Consider the following 21,542-nt stretch of genomic DNA (forward strand, 5'->3'; position numbering starts at 1 on the left):
CAGTTGGTCCCAAGGCTAGATCACTGAGTGGGCACGCACTGAAAGGTGGTTCTCTTAGCGCCCTGAGTCAGCTACATCAATAGCAAACAGTGAAGGGCCAGGTGCCTTCTCATTTGCACTTCCCCAATGCCAGCACCCATGTGTACCCTCCTGCTTTCCACCACAGGGCATACACTGATTAACACTTATGTAACACACAGGCAGAACAATCAGACTAGTTTCCAAGAGGCCTTCTCCAACTTTGCCTATTTGGACAGGATATCATTTTGAACTTCCTTTCTGAAAATCAGCTAGTGATATCTGTACACTATAGGCTCCTATGGCCTATAAGCCTCTCTCGCCATGCAGGGGACCCCTCTTGAATACATAGTAGCTGATGCCTGGCTTTGAGCAGGCTACCTGCCCATTACCAACTGGACTCTCTGCACAATAGAGATCCCCGTGGGCCTCATAAGCTTCCGAAGGAAAGAAAGGAGAGGCCAGAGCCCTGCAAGCCCTGCAAGCCCTGCAAGACAGGAGAGTCGCCTTCCTTCATTTTCCAAACAACGTCCTAGTTAATAAATCCCTAGTTTAGCAAATGAGACCTAGGTCCTAATGTAGGAATCCCAAGTTTGAATAGAATCTTAGAAACTACACATCAGAACGTGGAGGTGACATAGTTTAATGGTTGGCTCAGCTAGCATGAACCAGGGCCTAGGTCAGTCGCCAGTAATAAAGAAGAGGGAAGGGAGCTGCACCAGGATCTACTGTACCTAAAATCTTCACTGCTTGACTTTAGAAGTGGGTCTGCTCTATACGAGTCTAGTAATTTCTGAGGCTGGAGGCAACAGAAGGAGTTTTACATTGGAAGATTTTATATGCTGGGTCAATCACAGTCCTTGGAGGCCAAAGAAGCAAAGCAATAAACATGACAAATGCCAAGATGAGCACAGGCAGCATGGTGGGTCATGACAACAAGCGCAGGACGCAGAAAACCTGAAACACCTAAGAGAAGACATACATGTCTTTCAGCTGGTGGCTCAAGAGGTCAATCCATGACCACTTGAGCTCACAGTCTCAGAGCCTACAGTGAAAAACAGCATAGCAGGAAGTGCACGGTGGAGTACGGCTGTGACCACTTGCTGGGAGGTAGGGAGCACGAAAAGTGGAGAGAGCCAAGGGACCAATACCTGGATCCTTTAATGAGTCAATTCCTGCTGTGCACGCTGAACAGTCTAATGTGTGCCAGTGTTTAACCTACAGGAGGGAGAATCGCTGTCTTTATTCCCATTTGGAGTGCAAGAAGCTGGAGCAGACAGAGGTTATGCACCTTGCACAGCAGGAACGGGCTTTCATGTGATCTGGGTGTGGGCTCCCCCCTCTCGCTGTCTGCTTCCCGGCTGATGTGTGATGAGCAGCTTGGCCCCGCCATACTTTCTACTGTTACACAGCAATCTCGACAGCACGGAGCTGGAGTGCTGACCCAGATGCTATTGTACACATTGGAGTGTTCCTCACTCCAGATTCTAATCTTTCCTTTATGAGTCAGGTTCCTCTGGAAATGGCACATGTGGAAACACAAACAAGCCACAGAACACGTGAAAGCCCTATGAAGCAAATGGATGCACATCGGCAGCCAGAGGGATGACCATGACCGGCAGCCTAAGAAAAAGGTGGAGTTTCTTTGCCTTCTTGACACCATCTCAGCATCTGGTTGTGGCTTGATCTCTCTCATTGTCTCCACATGCCCTGCCTTCCTGGGTCAAGATGATGTAGACCCCTCAGCCTTGGTCTCTCTCTGTTCTTCCCCTCAGACCCCCTCTCTGTTAATGCTGCCACTATTCCCACCAGGTCTCTTTGCAGCTTGCTCCCACCTCCTCTTTCCCCTACTGTCTACTCTTGATTCAGCCCTTTCCTTCCCACCCCTTTGATGGCTATAAATCCTGGGTTGTCAGTATACCACCTGGGAAAAAACAAACAACAGAAATCATAGAAGAAATACTGCATTCCAGGAGAGTATCGCACAGTCACAGAGCAATGCGACCAAGCTAGGAAGGAAAATGAAGAGATGCCTTTGGACATCATTATACAAGGAGCACATGGGTAATTAAGCACTTACAAGGTCCCCTGTGTACACCTAATTAATAAGTCTTAAAAACTAATCTCAAAACACACACTTAAGCAACTGAGCCAGGGCTACATATGGCATTTCGAGCCTTCCTATCCTGAAGCCTTGAGGATAAACACCTCCCACCACCAGCCACCCAGGTCAGCAGACCAGTGAGTCCTGTCCTAGAGCAAGTGCCATCCCCTTCCACAAGTGCCATCACAAGGTATTTCTGGAGGTCACAGGATGGGTATCAATTAGTATTAGTTCATTAGTAAATAGTATTAAACAAAAAAACTACACAGCCTCATCTGCAGTATTTTGACAAGTGTTGGGTTCTATGTTACTACCTAGTGTTCTCACCACACCATACACCCTGGCACAGGATTAACAAGCCAAACCATATAGCAAAGCAGACACCCATCTATTTTGTGGGGTTCGGTGGGGAACATTGCTTATTTGGTTTGGTGTTTAGTTTTATGAGATAGAGGTTTGCTATGCCACCCAGGCTGGTCTTGAGCTTGCAAGTTCCCTGCCTTCTAAGCACTACAGGAAGTTGAGAGCTACCCCACAAGACAGCTCAGCAGTTAAGAACACTTGCCGCTCTTCCAGCAATATTAAAACTTGTCCACAGTTGGGTCAGCCAGGTACCTTACTCACTCAGGCTAAACCTAGATGCCTTCCCTTGTCCCTCGGTTTCATTGCTGAATATGAAGTATATAAAGTGTAGTGTGTCTGTGTCCCCGTGTCCAGCTTCATATGCGTGTAAAAAGGGTTTTATTTATATATAACCATACCAGTTTGCTCAATGTACCATCCCTGGGATTAAAAATAATTAAAATGTACTTGTGTGTGTGTGTGTGTGTGTGTGTGTGAGGAGTAGTAGTAGTAGTAGTAGTAGTAGTAGTAGTAGTATACACACATCAGTTCAGCTACACATGGAGGCTAAGAGCGTACCAGATCCCCTGCAGCTGGGGTCAGAGGTAGTTATAAGCCATTTGATGTGGATGCTGGATCTAAGAGAGAGGCCCGCAGTGATCGCAGGCTTCAATGTTTATTACTATTCCTATGACCCTGGAGCAAATTTCTAAACCTTTGCGGTGCCCCAGTGTCTTCCTCTGTGATTGAGAGCAATAATGCTGGTGTGGTGGCACATACTGACAATCCCAAGAGGCTGAGGCAGGAGCACAAGTGACTTTGAGCAATTAAGGGTGAGGAGGTGGCTCAGTGGGTAAGTGTCTGCCATGAAGCAGGAAGAATGGTGTTAAATGCCAGGTAGGCCCAGCAGACAACCTGCGATCCCAGTGCTTAGAAGATGGAGACAGGGGATCCACAGAACAGAGTGGCTAGCCACACTAGCTCTGAGCTCAAGTGTGAGACCCTGACTCTACATGGATGGTTGAGAAGGACTGAGGAAAACACCTAACATCAACTCGTAGTCCCCACACCAACACACATACACATACCTGGATATGCATGCACACACAGACTAACATGGACACCCACACACGGGTGCAAACACATGTATACTATACACAAAAAAATTAATTAAGAATTTTAAAATAGTATCTGTATTTCTGAGCTAATACACAAAGTGCTGAAAGGAATTCCACTACATGGAACATGTTACATAGTTTCTGTTTACACTGTTATAAATGAATTAATAGTATGACCATACTGCAGTGAAACTGGGGAGAGAGAGATCTAGATTTAGCCTGAGTGAATAAGCTAGCTGGGTGACCCAAGTGTGAATAAGTTTTAATGTCTCTGGAAGAGCGGCAAGTGCTCTTAACCACTGAGCCGTCTCAGCACCCACACTGGGTAGCTCACAACTGCCTGTAACTACAGTTCCAGGGCACTCTGATACACTCTTCTGGCCCACACAGGCAATGCATATACACAGTGTGTGTGTGTGTGTGTGTGTGTGTGTGTGTGTGTATAAATATATATATATATACATATATATATATATACACACACATACATACATTTATAGTGTATAACTAAATATATACATATATACATATATATAGTGTGTATAACATATACATAATTATATAAAGATACACACATAACACATAAACATTGTTATTGAAAAAATACACCAACTATATTAACTTGAGAGGCAGAGACAAAGCCAGAACCAGAGAGAAAGAATCTGCCTGTAATCCCAGTACTGAGGGAAGGAGGTCATAGAACAGAACCAGGCCACACTAGGCTGCACTGTGAGATCTTGTGATTGAAGAATGAATGAAGTGGGTGAGTGAGTAAGTCTTAAAACTAGTCTCTAAGTTACATTCCACTATTCTGGCCCCATTGCTTAGGCCCTCTCCGGGCTTCCCTGATTCTGCGAGTCTCCTGCTCTTGGTGTATGTGGACTTCTAGGAAGACCAGGCCCCTGGTGGTAAATGTTTGCTAAAAGGATGTCACTTCCGTGGTCCCTGATTCTGCAGAAAGGGACAAGAAGCTGCTGAGGTCAGCTTCTATTCTGGCGCCTGGTGCCAGCAAAGGCTTTGTGCTCTAACACCTGTGCAAATCCTTTCTCCCCGCCTGGTTGTTTCTGCTTACACAGAAATGGAATGTTTACACACGGCTTGTCAGACAATCACTCCATTCTTCCTGCTCTCCCATTACAGCAAGCTGCAAGATGTCAAGCATGAAAGAAACAAACCAGTGGAACCCTTCCTCACCAGGTAAACATGTGCCTACTCCAAAACACTGTCAATGCGTGATGCTTCTCTCTTTGTTTTAATAGACAGCTTTCTCCATGTAACATTGTATGGCATAGAATTCACTATGTAGACAAGGCTGGCCTCAAATTTACTGCAATTGTCTCTATTTCTTGAGTGCTCAGATTACAGGAGTGAGCCATCATGTCCAGTCTCTTCTTAATGTAGTTATACATCATATTCTCTTTCTAAAATACTAGGTAATAAAAAATTCTCTAATCTAGCACCTGATTTTTAATGGCATTTTTTTAAAACAGAAGCGTGAGAGGCACAAGGTTGTAATGGCAATGTCCTAGTAGTGACACGCAACAGAAGTGGACTTTCTTTTAAAGTGTCATAGGACTGGAGAGATGGCTCAGAAGTTAAGAGCACTTACCACTCTCTTCAAAAGACCAATGTCTGCTCCCGACACCGACATCAGGTGGCTAGGGAATATCTATAAGTCCAACTATGAATGATCAGCACAAACAAACAGCAACAATGAGTGACAGATAGGAATACAGATCAATTAAATTTTCAGGAATCAAAACCAAGTTAAATTTCTCCTGCTAACTCCCCCTCAGAAACGACCTAGCTTTTTAAATCCATGGGTACATACATGTACACACACACACACACTCATGCATGCACTAATGCATACAACACAAACACATAAATAAATAAATAAATAAATAAATAAATAAAGCCATCATCATGGTCCTGAGGCATCATGACCTCAGGCCTTGGAATGGGACCTTCTTAGACCTAGAATGAATATAAGTCAAATAAAGCTTTAGACCCAGGTCAAAGGGTTTATATGGAACCTGCATGCAGGGGCATTTATGCAGGCATGCCAGCATTTCTATCCAGATCTGCCAGTACCTTCCAAATCTCTAGGAAGAAGCAAGATTGCATGAGGCTTCCCTTCCAGCTGATCAACTGCCATCACTGTTCCCTGGTGCAGAGCTCTCTTGAGACCCTGAAGGTAGTACCAGAGTCCTCCATCCTGTGTGTCACATGCAACAAGGGTCATGCCATGCATGATCACTCCAAAGGACAGACAGTGACAGTTACAGCTAGTGACTACGAGCAGTGCACATTTCGGGAGAGCGTGTCCTCAGACCAAGGAACGATGATGACAGCTAACAAATGGACACACACAGGACAAGAATGTGAAGTGCCACTTGTCTTTGCTGTCATTCTCTTGCCACACACACATAATTTCAACTTAACCACCAGTGTGTGTTTCCTGGCCCACCTATGGAAGAGCAGGTATCTCTCCTTCCTTCCCCTTTGTCACGTTGGAATCTTCATCAAACAAACAAACAAACAAACAAAAGATGCATTCTCTTTTCCTCTTCAGAGCAGAGTTACAAAATAGCCTCCCGCTCTGCAAAAGTGCAGGTGGCACAGAGCAGACAGCCCAAACTACATTTAACATTACTGTGACTAGAGGGGCAGGGAGAATGACAATATGCACTAATTGCAGAAGGGAGAAATAAGGAGTGAGGGGACACAGTGGCAGCCAGCAACAAAAAGGGATGGGGTGAGATCCAGACCAAGTTAAATTCTCCTGGTAACTTCTTACCAAACCACTTTCTCATTCTCTTGACTTTGACTTGCCTTTGGCATGGCCTTTAGGACAGGTGGAAGAATTAACCCAACTAGAGCACTAAAAACCAGGCACTTTCAGCTGACTTCACGTGTGGTACCAAGACCTGGCTCCACTCTTCCTACATGGCCCCACTTCTATCATTGGGAACAACGGTGCCTCCATACTTATGATACTACTTTCTGAAGATCGATCACCATTCTGACTCACTACAAAACCTTACAAGCATGGGACTTTCAGAAGTATTATCTCAGGGTTGGGGACTTAGCTCAGTGGTACTGCAATTGTCCAACAAGCGCAAGGCCCTCAGCATTATCTCTGTGCCCCGCTTTCCTCATCTGTAGAACTAAGGACCACACTGTATACCTCAATCAGGCTGTCATAAGAATGAACACAAAGTGTTCAAAATATGATGCCATGTCACACTCCCCAGAGCTTCTATCAGGTTATCGTTCCACAGCTGGACCCTCGTAACCATTCCACCACACCCTAGCCTGGGCTAGTTATTACTTCAAACTCCAAACCTCTAAGATTTCCCTTCTGTTTACTAGCTGTGGTGCTTGAATTCAAACCTAGAGCATCACAGACAATAGTCAAGTGCTCAGCTGTCAGTTATCTCCCCAGCTCCTTTGAGGATTGCTAATTCAAGCATCCTACCCTCTGCCTGTGTCCTTCAAAGTCCTCCTCCTCCCCCTCCCCCTCCCCCTCCTCCTTCTCTAGGGATGGGAGTATGGCCATGCCATCTCAGGACATCTTCCCTTCCTTCACAGGATTGCCAAGCCATGAATAAAACTCGGCTTCCCTTCCACAGCGTGCTTTCTGTGCACACTGCACAGTTCTTGCAGGCCCTCTTCAGCTTCCTTTCACTTTTGAACACAATTTCTCAACACAGCTTTGTATGCTCTGTCTGAGGCTGTGGTACAAAATCACTACTCTAGTATTCAAAATTGGCTACTTTCCCACAACTCAACTGAAATTCCTCCTGCAGACTTCTTAACCAACTTTATGTTGTCTAGGTTGGTCTTGAACTCCTCAACTCTGGCCACCCCTAACCTTAGTGTCCAGAGCTCCATGGTTCCGGGTTTACTATAAAATACCTTGCTTTTAAATGCTGTCCCTACCCCTGTTTGATCATCCTATTCCTCTTTCCACATTCCAGCCTAAAGCACATCTCTAGAGAAGAACCTGAGACTTCTGGCTCCCATTACAGGTTCCTGTCCTAATTCCCCTGAACAAGCTGAATTGCTAGGATTGTCTATTTCCTATCTGCCAACCCCACTAAACCATAAAGTATGTGGGAACAAGAAAAGGCTGCATCCTCTTCATTCAGCGCCCACTACGGCACCTGGCACACAGCCTGCTTGCTCCTCTGCCTCTTGAATGTTCATCTTTCTTCCAGGCCTTACTTCCAGCAACAAAAATTCTGGATTCTAGAAGGAGACAAGTGATCTGGTAATCAGAATCTGTGGTTCTGCACTGCCCAGAGGCTGGGAATGTCGTTCCCAGCAATGGATAGGGTTCAGGGAAATCCATCTTAATAAAGACTTCCAAAACTCTGTTCACAGAAGTAAATGATTTATGAAGGATGGAGCAGGATCCCAACGAGAAAGATTTTATAGGAAATGTGAAAATTATCATGTATTACTTTAGTGATATTTAGTTTTATACTAGACAAGCCATCTTTTTAAGCCAGGACACAGAGTCAGGCTTTTTTGTACTCAGAAAGTAGAAGCAGAAAGAACGCCAACTGTGAGGGTATCCTGGGCTACATGAAAAGACCCGGGTCAGAACTACACAGAGAAACTTCATCTCACAAATTACAAACAAATAAAGCTAAGCAGAGTGGAAAGACATACTAGGCAGAAACATTGTTTTTTTTTTAAGAAATGCATAATTTTTCTTCTTCCGAGCTGCAGCTATGTTTTGCTCGGAGAACAGAGAAATCAACCTTCTTCTTCTGGGCACTCAGTGTCCTACCAAGTGGGCAGAACTTTTGAAAGCAAACTGCTCGCACTCAGTGGGAAGTAGCTAAATGTTGTAGAGTTCCAGCACAAGCAGGCTTCTGCAGCATCTCTGCCAGAAGCACTGCCTCTGCCTGCTTCTCCCTCCCTCTGAGTGTGGAGTGGCCGAAGTGACCCCATCTTCTTTAATGGCCCTACCCCTTCCCATTTAGTGGCCCTAACCATTCCCAAGGTTTCCCCTCTGTGTCAGCAACAGGCCAGATGGTAAACCTGGTGTCTGTTACCAAACTGCCAACGTCCAACACAGCAGACTGCAGGTGGATCCTGTCTATGGACCTGCAGTGGCCTGGCTCCAAATCTCCTTCTGTGTCCTTCTGGGGTGCTGGTGTGATGGCTACAGCCAACAGAGACACTGAGCAGACTTCCAAGACCCAGGGCTGCCCCTGCCCTTCCCCCACATTCAACACCTAGAAGCCTGGGTGAGTGAGAAGGACAGATCTTAGGTCCCCAGGAGAGGCAGACAGAGAAGAGCCAAAACTAAAGAAACTTCAAAGTGGGGGTAGAAGCAGGCTTCTGCCTGAGGATGCTCCTTATCAGGAAATGTCTTGTGTTTTTCTCTCTTGTAGATAATGAATTTAAATTTGTAGCATTCTGTTTCCCAAAATAGTAGATCCCCTTTCAAAGCAGGCATAGTGGCACACTTTCATGATCCTAGCACTTGGGAAGAAAAGGCTGGAGGATTAGACTTTTAAAGTCATTTCCCATGGGGGGATGGGAGGGAGCAAGGGGAAAGAAGAACCAAACCAAAACAAACCAAAACAAAAAGAAACAAGTATTTACATTCGTACACTTGACCAATTCCATTTTCTTTGGGGGCCATGATCAAGTATTATCACAGTCATTATTAAATAGTTAAAGAAGTAATTTACTCATTCAACAAATACCATGTGCTTAGCACCATGTAAACAAGTGTAATAAAAAAAATGTTTTAATAACAGCAGAGAACACATTCCAGGGTTTTTCAAGTATCCCCCTTAAGCGTTATTAGAATGGCAGCGTGCTTATTCTCAGCAGAGGAAAACGGATCTTTCTATCAAGAGAATGATGCCCAACCTCCGTCCTGCCCCTCCATCACTTCAGAATAATATAAAACCAGACATTCCAATTCTAAAGAGTGCCTTTGAGGAGGAAAAGGGTGCGGCTATCCTTGTACCTTTTCTGGTTCTTCTAAACACTGCTCTCATAGACCTTCCCACAAATGTCCCGATGCGGATATCCTAATACATAAGCCACTGGCCATGTGTGGAAAGAGAAAGTATAGTAAGCATTTGCAACGTCACTAGAGTAACTGAGGATTTTATTTACTTTCTGTGAAATTAACATGAGCCTCGTAGCTGGTAGCTACTATAATAGACCATATACCTCTAGGGAAAAATGTATTATCCAGCAAACATTCATGAATTACTTTCCAAGTGTCCTACTTAGCATTGACTGTCAACTTGACAGCCTAGAATCACCTAGAAAAAGAATCATAATTGAGTAATTGTCTCTAATGGGTTGGTCTATGGCATGCATGTCTGTGAGGGATTGTCTTGACTGTCAATTGATGCAACAGGGTCCAGCCCATTGTGGGTAGTACCATTCCCTTGGCAGGTAGACTAAGCTAAGCATGAGCCTGTGAGGGAGCCAGCAACTGGCATTTTTTTTTTCATGGTTTCCATCCTGACTTCTCTTGACAATGGGCCTATAAATGGAAATAAACCCATTATTCCCCCTCCAAGTTGCCTTTGGTCTTGGTATTTGTCACAGCCACAGAACACAGCCTAGAATAAGAAAACAAATAAATTCATAGACTTTAAAAGGACTTGTTCTATCTTATTACATTGAAGTCTCCTGATTTGCACAGAAGTGTGTTGAAGATTAACTTTTCCAGTGCTTATGTGATTCTACTATTTTACAGGCCATGGTTCACTCTGGCAATGTCATTCAGACACAGACTTCCTTCGCTGACGTGGACTCAATGCCAACATCGTAAGTGCCACGTGAAAATTAAGACTTAAGAGCAATCCTCCAGACTCTACGTTCAAGGCCCTTCACAGCATCAGTATCTCGTTTCTCCTCCGAGATCACAGTGAATGACAAAGCTGTGTTAGTCTCAGCATTTTTCCCATTTAAAGATTCAAGGCAGAGGAAGATTAACAGCAGTCCGCTTCAGAGTGTATCCCCAGCTTAATCAGAAAGGGGGAGCTTAGGAAGAGATGAAGGGGGAAACTACTTCAAAGTGAGACAAAGAAAACTACATACAAATCCTCGGTCCCCCCATTCAAAGGCAGCTGGGAGTCCTGTTCCAAAATGCCAACAGCTCAATAAATGGAGCTTCAGTCTCTGTCTGTCCTTTAAGCTGGATTTTTGAACCGTCCACACATCTCAGCAACGGCCTTGAGATTTCTAAGATGCCCAATACACAGCCAAGTGATGAGGACAAAGTGGCCAGGTTGAGCCACATCAGTGAAGTGCCTGTTTGTGTAATAGGGCTCATTTGTTCTCCCCTGGATCCTAAGAGATTCAGTGGACAGGGCAACAATGATCAGGGATGATCCTCAGCCTGACAGATGAAAGATGAGCCACCATCAACCAGGCCAACCCTCCTGACACCCCTGACTTGCATATCCCAGAGGAAAATAGGGCAGGCAGCTCAGAGTCAAGTTTCGAGCCATCTTTGGGCTCAGTTAAGTTCCCTGAGAATGAAGAAACTGAGTTAAAGACAAACCAACACGGGCACAAGAGCACATTACTTATGTCCCCAGCTGAGGAGCCTTACACATCTTAAAGCATGCTGCTACGTCTTGTACGAGTCATTAAAAGCTGACCACCCTTGCTTAAATCCAATGTGTATGTAATTGTCATACAGTTAGAAACGTATCTCTCTATGTGTAGAATACTAAATATATATGTATAAAATTTCCCATATTGTAAGACCAAAATTATCAAATAAATCTCTAAACAAAAGCATTAAATCGGCACCCAGATATGCTATAAAGCAATAGAACAAGTATATACCCACCAAGTTAATTTAAAGTTGGGCAGGTGGGATGGCTCAGGGGGTGTGTGTGGTTGGCATGAGCTGGTCATATCAAAGACAATGACCTCAGAACCATGGGAAAGTGACAAAGCCTCCCCCAGCTACCTCCGGTTGAGCCTCAGAGGAATGGAAAACCTTCCTCTGGTCCCCGTGTGGATGTTGATAGTGTATGCAGAAAACGTCCACCATAGCTTCCCTGCCCCATATTCACAACCTGAAGGACTGCCCTCCTACCAAGACTGACCATACTGAGATCAGCTATTTGGCTCTATAGTAATAACTGTCTCTCTGTTTAACTGCCCATGAAAAACATACTGTGTTTACAGAGCACCCCAGCTTTGTCAGGGAGCCTGGACCACCCAATGCCATCCCTTCTTTCTGTACATGCATCTGTATGTTTGACTTTTCTTTATTCCCTTGATGCTAAAGTCTGGCCGTGGAGCCATGCTAGATGCAGCACAGGCCTTCCCCACCCCCAACAAGAACAAAACAAAAACACAAACCCTAGCTTTTGAGAAACTGACAGGTTTAGTAACAGAATATACAGAAGCCTGGTAACAAAAGCCCTAACATATATTAATAAAGCCAGTGTTCCAGTGCAAGAGAAGGCGACATCAACCCTGTAACTGAGCAATGAGCTGTTCTGTACCAACGACTCCCATCAGGAACATCAGGACACCTAGGAAAGTCCTTTGATAGTGATCCACCTTTGCAATTACCTTCTCTATTATGCCTAGTTTTGCCCTTTTAAAAACTAAGCCATTGCCACCAGAAGAGCTATGCGCCAACTACCTATTCATTCATATATATGTGTGTGTGTGTGTGTGTAGCCACACACACACACACACACACACACACACATATCCTGACAAAGTAACCCAACCGGCTCCTGCCACATGGAGAATCTTTCTGCATAGGAAATTTGAGTCTGCTTACCACTTCTTAATGCTTAAAGTGTGCCCTGGGGTGACTACATCCCTGTTGCAATTATCAGAGGCCTCCTTACTGTGGCCCAAGCTACTATCAGCCTCCCTGTCCTCCTAGGCTCTAATCACTGCATGGAGAAGAAACTCCCTGCCTTCTTGTCCATGTTTACTTGTTTGCCCCAGTGTCTAGAATTAAATACATACGTCTATGGGGGGAGGGGGGAGAAGGCAGGCAGCTGCAATTCAGCTCAGCTCCCTTGGTTATTCCATTTTAGCCTTTGAAGAAAAGATTTGATAAACAGCTTCCAATCCAACTAAAACCTCGAGCAACTATCACTTTGCAGGGGGATTTACGATATAAAGAGGATTTGCAGTTATAAGAACAGATGATGGACAGCTCTATACATTCTAAACATTAGTAAGATGCTAAAAAGACGAGTCCCTTTGAAGGCGGCCCAGTGTCTCTTGAAATAAAACTGCTGACACTTCAGATATTGCCCCTGTGTATCCCCGAGGGATTTATTTTAGGACACCTTGGGGATACCAAATCCATAATGCTGAATGTTCAAGCTCTCCACAGTGAGTGGATGGCATTTGCATATATACTGGGCATGTCCCCCTGCATACTAAACCATCTCCGGCTCGCTTTCGAATCCTAACACAACATATAAAGGCTGTGTAAACAGTTGGTATGCAATGTTCTGGTATATGAGAAGAAAATAGCCCTATAAAGGCTCAACAGAGACAATGACTTTTCCCTATAATACAGTCTGATTGATAGTTGTTGAATCCTTGCATGCGAATGCAAGGCTGGCCAGGTCCCAGTCAGAGAAGCCCAGTCATATCACAGACCCCAACAAGAAGAAACATCTGGGTAATATTGAAGGTGCAAACTGGGATACGGGGTGTGCAGGGTGGTGGGAGAGGAGAGCTCACAGCATACTAAGTGAAAATGACCCAGTGAAGTCATTGCTAGATAACTACAAAGTTAGGATAACCTGACGCTTTCGCTCACATCATAGATGGTCCACTATTTCAATTCAGAGAGAGGCCACCAGAAGCAGCTTTTCTGTGCTCTCTGCATTTATGACCTCAGAGTCCTAAAGAAAGACATTATCAGTAACACGGCTTTTACATACTTCTGGTTCTCAAAAGACGCTTCATCCAGGTTTAGGGATTTTCTAGGTGGTAGGTCACCTTCCCTACATACATGAGACCTGAGTCCCATATTCAACATTCAAAAAAGAAAGAAAAAAATATTTCTCATCAAAAAGGCCTCAAATATCCAGCTCACCTGCAGGCAAGTACACATTCTGATAAGATTCAAGGCTCAGCAGGGAACTCAAAATGGAAGCCTGATACAGCTACCCCGCCCCTCCCCCTTCCTTCTGAATGTCTCCTCACCTACCCTTGTCTTGTCTTTACTCCAGAAGGGATTCACAGTGAAAGTCATTGGCCAACGCCCAACTAGTGATGGAGTCACTGCCCAGTGGCTGCCACTCCTGATGCTTCCCCATGTCATATAATACATAAATAAATGCTGTTCCCTTGCAGGGTCTTGATCTGATACTGGCAATATTTGGTTGTGATTATAAAGCTACCATTCCCCACAGAGAGTTGGAGTAGAAGTCATTGCAGTCAAGACAGGCCACTTCCCATGCCCTTTTTACTCTCATGGTGCTCCAAGCATCTTCCTCGGGGATGGCTCACAGAACTGAATGAAAGGTTACCAGGAGACCAGGACTCTACCGGCCTCTGCCTTCCCTGCCCTGGCATTACAGATATGTACAACATGTCTGGATCTCTTTACGTGGCTGCTGGGGGTCTGGCCTAAGGTTCTTAGCATGTACTTCATCAACTGAGCTACCTCCTCAACAGATTCTGCAGTTTACTGAATGTCAGCCGATGGTGAAGATGATGATGTTATCGCTCTGTTCTGTGCATGTAAACATACATTGACCATACAACGTGCCAAAGTCCAGGATGGCCTCAAACACAGTATGTAGATCAAGCCGACCACAATATGGAATGATCCTGCATCTTTTTTCCAAAGGTGTGAATACTCGGATTATAGGCATGTACCACCACTCCCAGCATAACTGGAAATTTCTTCAAATGTAGGTTTATGCCTGGAAGCATTTTACCCTTCCCTGAAACCTGAACAATCAAACAAAGTTAAAACTGAATAATCTAAACACGGACCGTGACCTGGAGACCTGCTGCAGCAGGATTGTCGGCTAGTTTTGTACAAACTCTGACAGACTTTTCAAAAATAAATAGTAATAATGACAAGAATTTATACAGCATTTACTATATACTAGGGCTTGTGCCTGGTTTATATTAATCCATGAAGTGGGTACCTAGGGCATTTCTGTTTCCATTTTTTTTTAATTCACACCCCTAAACTATATTAACAAATTCAATAACAAATATTACACTGTAGATATCAAAATAAATTTCTTTGTCCTTAATTTGCACAGGATAAGTACTTTGATATTGAAAATGAGTTGTGTGTTGGCAACATAATTAAATACACCGATTAACAGGCTATTTGCTCATACCAAATTTCCAAGGTGAATGCATGTGGATTCTCACCTGGCTAATACAGCCAAAGGGGGCATCAACCACACTGGCAAGAACGCAGGAGCCATACACAGGAGCAACCCAGAGACCAGCCGCAGCCTTGGTTTGAAAATTCAGGATTCCTTGCACTGCTTGTATCATCAAACCTGCTGACAAGCAGCCAGTCACCTGAAGTGCGTCTCCCGTTTGTCCCAGTGATTAGGCAGAACTACTCGTGAGCAGTAAACAAACTCCAAGGCCCAGAATGATCCACAGCCCCCAAGAATCTGTCCTAGGAAACCTCGAGAGCAGAAGCCAAGCCCAATGAATCCACACTGTGGGTGGGACCATCCACAACATCAGAGCTGACTAATCTAAAGCCAAGATGAAACGGTCACACACCCACTTGTTCCCCAAGGGGAAAAATAGCACAGGTCTACCAAACTCTTCAATTTTTTTGGAATAGCCAAATAAATAAATATGGCTAAGACTCTCTTATTGGTGCATGTAAATACATTATCCTGAGTACTCTGAACAGAGCACGACACAAAACAAGTACTCCATTCAGTAATTATTAAATTAAATGTAGGAATGAATAATTAGAATAATAGACCCAGAATTACAACCTGGCTACTCCATTCTTTAAAACCACAATCCACAACTAGAGAAAGTGCTCAGCAGTTAAATAGTCGTTACTGCTCTCGCAGAGGCCCAGAGTTTGGTTCCCAGCACCTACATAGAGGCTAACACTCATCAGCCACTACGGTTCATGGGATCTGTCGCCCTCTTCTGGCGTCTACAGGCACTGCACCCAGGTGGCACATAGACATTCAGGTGAGATACTCACACATAAAATGAAATAGTGTTAACCAAATAAAACAAACCAAAAGGTGCCCACATTGCTCAGAAAAAGCCTCCCTAAACACAAATACATCAATTTACTATCAAGTCTCCCTTGAAGGAGGCCTACCAGCAAACAAGACTCAAAGCTCATTTTTGGGTTTTGACATCTAAATGCAGGTAGTAGTACATCTAGATTAGCCCCTCTTTAAAAACCCTCAATTGTGGGTTTCATAGCTGCTGTTTGCTGAGTTGAGGAGTGCTGAGAGGGGAGGCAGCTGGAGAAGGAGTGGAAGCTCTGTGCAGCTCATCTGTAACGCTGAGATGCAGCCTAAGAACCAGTAGAAAAGAAGTGCATAACCTCTCTGTGAACCATAATAGCCAACACAGAACCCAAAAAGCGGTTCCTAGGAACTTCAACTTTAGAACTAGTTGGACTAAAGTATAGGACGCATGGACTATTTATCTTGTGGCTATGAGCCATAAGCTGCAGGACACTACACTAACTCCTGCTAGTTCATGGGGTGGAGAGGGGGGATATAAAATTAGAAACTGGATCCTTAACTGTGGCTTATGACCCTCCCTTGCTCTATCACCCAAGTGCTAGGGTAACAGGATGCCACATACCCAGCTCCTTTCCCTGTATCCATGTATCTGATTGTTGGTACAAGGGAAGGGGGGCAGGGCACAGGACATGGCCTGGATTATTTAGAGCCAAAAATGTTATGAACAGAAACAGACAGAAAGACACACCCAATTTGAAAGGGCAAGAAAGGCTGAGGGATAGACATACACACTCAGATTGGGAAGGAGTAGCTAGACAAATGGACAGACAGACAGACAGACACACACACACAGAGGGGTTGCTAGACAGAGGACAGACACACAGATGGATACTGGGTGTGGGGGAAGGCTAGACATAAAGGAATCATTATTTTGAACCTGTGTTTCAGCCTCGAGGGCAAAGCCCTCTGCAGCCAGGTGCCAGGTACAGGTTATTTATAATTTGGCAGAAAGAACTCACAGAAACTCAAAGTCTAAGCTAAGTAAAAACTCTAAAGGGCAAGAAAACACGAACTTGAATCATCAAGACTGGGAATTTCGACAGCTCAGTTATTAAAATATTTTCACTGCTTGTAAATTCTTCCAGACTTTCTCTACTAATATACACAGAAAGGAAAAAAAAAAAGAAAGAAAGAAAAACATAACAAAACAAAACCACTTTTTCAAGCACAAACACAGTAGAATGAGAAGAGGGCCAAGCTCCTTTCGCAACACAGGGTTCCTGGTGCCCTAGGCCCTCTGTTTGATGTGGTTGAAGACAAGAACCCACATCTGGCTAGAATGAGGACAAAGTCCAGCCTGCTGTTCCCCCAAGGAAACCTTTGCGCCTTAAGCAACATGTAAGTTTCTGAAGCCTAGTTGGAAGAAGACATCCCATAAATAGATGCCAGATTTAAAAAAAAAAAAAAAAAAGTGGTGGGGATAGGGGTGGGGTGGGGCCTCTAGGTGGACAGTAAGAATGCAAGAAAAGCCATAGATAATGATATTTAAGGTTTATTTGCAAAGCACTGTTTAAGCAATAGCATTCCCCAATATCTAGACAAGATACATTCCCAAGCTCTTCCTGTAAGCAGCCAGAGGTGATCTGTGAAGATGGTTCGCCACTCTCTTGACCTAGAAAACCCCACAAAATCATGCAAATCAAGAGGTTCAAACCTTCGTGTTCACTTTTAGAACACCCGGGAAACTGCCCAGGCCATCAAGGGTACGCATATCTACAAAGCCACCAAGTATCTGAAGGATGTCACTTTAAAGAAGCAATGTGTGCCATTCCGGCAGTATAATGGTGGAGTCGGTAGGTGTGTCCAGGCCAAACAGTGGGGCTGGACACAGGGACGGTAGCCAAAGAAGAGTGCTGAATTTTTGCTACACATGCTTAAAAATGCAGAGAGTAATGCTGAACTGAGGGTTTAGACGTAGATTCTCTAGTCATTGAACATGTACACATCCAAGTGAACAAGGCACCTAAGATGCGCCGATGAACCTACAGAGCTCATGGCCGGATTAACCCATACATGAGTCCCCCTGCCACATTGAGATGATCCTCACTGAGAAGGAACAGACCGTTCCAAAGCCAGAGAGCATATTATATAGAAGAAAAAGATATCCCAGAAGAAACTGAAGAAACAAAAACTCATGGTGCAGGAATGAATTCACATAAAATAAATGCAGATAAAGTGAGGAAAAAAAAATGCATTCCCAAACCCCAGAAGATGCCTGGGGCCTTCCAGGAACCTACAGCAACCTTTCATTTATAAATCCAGCAAGCTAACAACAATAACAAAATACAGAAGTTTTAACTATATACTGTAATACAGCTGCCAAAATTCACTCCCCACGCTTTGAGATGTTTAATAAGTAAAAACTGAGTTATTTGACTACTGTTGGGCGACTGCTGGGTGGAGAGAAAGAAGTCATTTGCTCAAGAGGCGGGGGAGGGGGTGTCACACACCTGAGGGTTCAGTGCTCAGCAAGTGTAGGATCAGGGTGGAAGGAAATGTTCAGCTATACTGGGAGCCCACAGCCAGCCTGAGTTACTGGGGGACCTGTCTCCAAAAGAGGGGAGGAGTGGCGAGAGAAGGGGAAGAAGGGGAAGGGGGAGAGTCACAAAATTCCATCCCTCTATGCAGAATGATGCACAATTCTAAATGAAGGTTTGTTTATTTCTGGATTTCTCCAGTTGAACTACAGATAATCGCTGATAACTAAATGTACCTTAAAAAAAAAAAAAGAGTCAGTCTGTTTGTTTCTCAAGAGATTTTAGACTCCAGGATGGTCTAAAACTCGTTAGTAGCCCAGGATGGCCTTGAACTCTGATGCCTCTACCTACTAAGTGCTGAGATTAGATACATGGACAGCCACACCCAGAGGACGGTGTATAACTAAAGCCACTGAAGATGAAACCACAGGCAAAGGCGCACACACTGCAACTGGACTAAAAATAACTATGTTTTGCCTTTGTGGAATTATCTGAAATTTATGTGACTCACCCCATTTTAATTTCAATTTTCTTTCTGTCACTAACAAAATAGCTTTCCTTTGGAGTAGGGAGCAATAAACACTTCAGAGACCCAAGTCAGGCCCATTTCTGTAAAAAGTTCCACTATAAAGTGACCAGTCACTGTGAATACTGCCTGTGTACACTTGACAGTAGGCCTGGGTCCGTGCCACAGAACTAGCAGACAAGTCTCAATATTTGCTCCCTGCCTCTCTAGAGGAAAGGTTTAAGATCTCTATTTCAGGGCATTATATGAGTCTATCCTTCCACCCACGTGAAATCAGGGAATTGAACTTCAATCATCAGGCTGACAGCAAATGCCTTTACCTGCTTGCTGAGCAATACTGTGTCTCGTGAATAACTTGGAGGATGTACTAACTGGAGTTAATTTTACAGGATAACCAAACCTGTTGTTTTCTCCTGATTCTTACAGTTTTCCTTCACAACTGAGATAGATCTACCAAAAATATTCCAAAACACTTAAAATCTCGAGGACCTAGATTCAACCTCTAGTATCTCCAACAAGAATTAAGAAGAGTAAATTCCTAAGCGCATAAGAAAAGGAACAATACCCTGTAGAGGGCTGAGCAAGGTCTGGTACCATGCTCCTGTAATTCCCAGTCAGGATTTTGAGGCCAGAGACTTGGGAGTTCAAGGCCAATGTGATATCTCTACATATCACAGCCTTGGCTCCAAAATGAGTGTATGGGATAAAACAGAAGTACACACTTATTATCACAGCTTCATACTCTAACTAAACACAATGTTTACACAAATGGGACTTAAGTGCAAAGGTACCTTCTTGAAAATACAGTCAGCCCAGCCCTACGCAATGGCGTCTCCATGGAAACATGCAGAGAGCATCTCACTTCACCTGACCTGTGCCACCTACCAGGGTGCTCCTCCCATCAACTGACAGCGAGAAGAAAGAAGCCAAGCCATGACACCAGCCCCTTATTCACTTGTTCCATGCCAAAGTCTCCCCCACCACTGGGAGATCTTGCATGCTCTGCAGAACCTTGTTTAGTCCCACCAAACCAAGTGTTGTCCACCTTTCACCTATCTAAAAGCTCATATATATCCTTTAAGGTCCTTTCCAAAATCCCAGATATTGAACATGCACCACTGTGCATGGGCAATTCACAAAGAAGCTGATGGTGTTCCTGGGCCATGGATAGTGTGACAGCTTTAATCCCAATGCCTCCAGGAAGTACTTCCCACCATACCACAGGAAGTGGACCGTACTCCTAGGCCATGAATAGTGTGACAGCTTTCATACCAATGTCACCAGAAAGTCCCTCTCACCATACCACAGGAAGTGGACAGTGTTCCTAGACCATGGATAGTGTGACAGCTGTAATACCAATGTCACCAGAAAGTCCCTCCCACCATACCACAGGAAGTGGATACTCCTGACTCCCTGCGCTGCCCCACCCCCACCCTCACCCCTACTCCATGTCTTAGACACAACCTTGTGGTCTGAAAACACCAAAAAGTCAGGACTTAGCACATTTGCTTTTTTTTGTTCTCAATTCAACAATCACACTAATAACAAGTATTAGCCATTAGGCAATCCCCACATACATTATCTTAATTCTAAAAGCAGTCCTGTGAACAGACAGAATATTCACTAACCAAGAACTGCAAGAAAGGGGTGGGGGGGGAGCTGCAGAATTCCCAGATCTGAGAGTGGGGAACCAGGGTTCCCACCAGTCTTTCTGAGTCCAAGGCTAATTAATACACAGCACACTATCTTGCCCCGAAGGCATACAGTAATGCCTACTTAGTGAACAAAGGCAGACAAACAAACCTGGTTACACTAGCTTCCTTTCATTTTCCCATTTTCTTTTTCTTTTTTTTAAAGATGGGGTTGTGCTATGTGGCTTAATGGGCTCGGAGGCCCACCGGTTGCTCTCAGACTTGTGGGAACGCCTCAACCTCCAAACTACTGTCTGTTGACTATAAGACACATCGTCACATCGGGCTTACACAAGTTACCAAAGAGACAGAAAGACCCCAAGGCATTCCGGAAGCTACACAACTGCATGGGGTAGGGAACTCCTTCAGAGTGGTACCCAAACAAAACAAAACAAACAAACAACAACAAAATGCACGCTGTAATTTCAGTCCCACAAGCAATTGTGCCAGGGAGACAGTTCACAACTATGTCCCATTTTCCTTTACTAGTGAAGCCATCCATGTTTTGACAGTTGACAACTAAATACAGCCTCAAAAATAAACAGTGAGGAAAGGCCAGTCACCTCCAGGCTGATGTGCGTCATAACAACGTTTTCCCACAGAACTGGGAACACAGGGGACGATACAAGAAGCCCCTTCCTTTCCTTCCTTCACCTTCCCCCTCTTGCCCCTAGCTGCAAGAGAGCTGGGGGAGGGGGCAGAAACCGCAGAGTTCCCAGGTCTGATGTAAAAATATTCACATGTCACCGCATGGAGAAGGTCCCCTATTGAGCTAGTTTCCAGTGGTTATATTCCCTGGTGTGTTTTTGTGCCTGCTGTAACAGCGTGCTGAGGGAGGGCTAAGGTAAAGCCCCCTACACCTTTAAGAAGGTGACAAGGAAAACCAGCTCAGCAGAGGAGACACCAGGAACAGAGCCAATGCCTTGACACCTTCTTGGGAAGCAGAAGCATCCAAAATATCAGCTTGGTTCGCATCCAGAGAAAAAAATATACTTCTGCAGCAGGC

The 21,542-nt window shown here is 44.5% G+C and overlaps 1 protein-coding gene, 1 long non-coding RNA gene and 1 pseudogene across 23 annotated transcripts in view; 2 read left to right on the forward strand and 1 right to left on the reverse strand.

Annotated features, from left to right (window-relative positions):
• The window catches only part of Carmil1 (capping protein regulator and myosin 1 linker 1), a 268,322-nt gene that overhangs the window by 166,019 nt on the left and 80,761 nt on the right, over nt 1-21,542 (reverse strand). The gene's annotated exons all lie outside the window — the stretch shown is intronic.
• Nucleotides 1,354-10,753, forward strand: Gm33573. The gene is made up of 3 exons (XR_382129.2): nt 1,354-1,652; nt 4,723-4,779; nt 10,328-10,753. It is a non-coding gene; the product is annotated as a predicted gene, 33573 (long non-coding RNA).
• Gm11343 (predicted gene 11343) lies at nt 17,399-18,019 on the forward strand (annotated as a pseudogene).

Source organism: Mus musculus, chromosome 13 (assembly GCF_000001635.26).
Source record: "Mus musculus strain C57BL/6J chromosome 13, GRCm38.p6 C57BL/6J".
Taxonomy (NCBI): domain Eukaryota; kingdom Metazoa; phylum Chordata; class Mammalia; order Rodentia; family Muridae; genus Mus; species Mus musculus.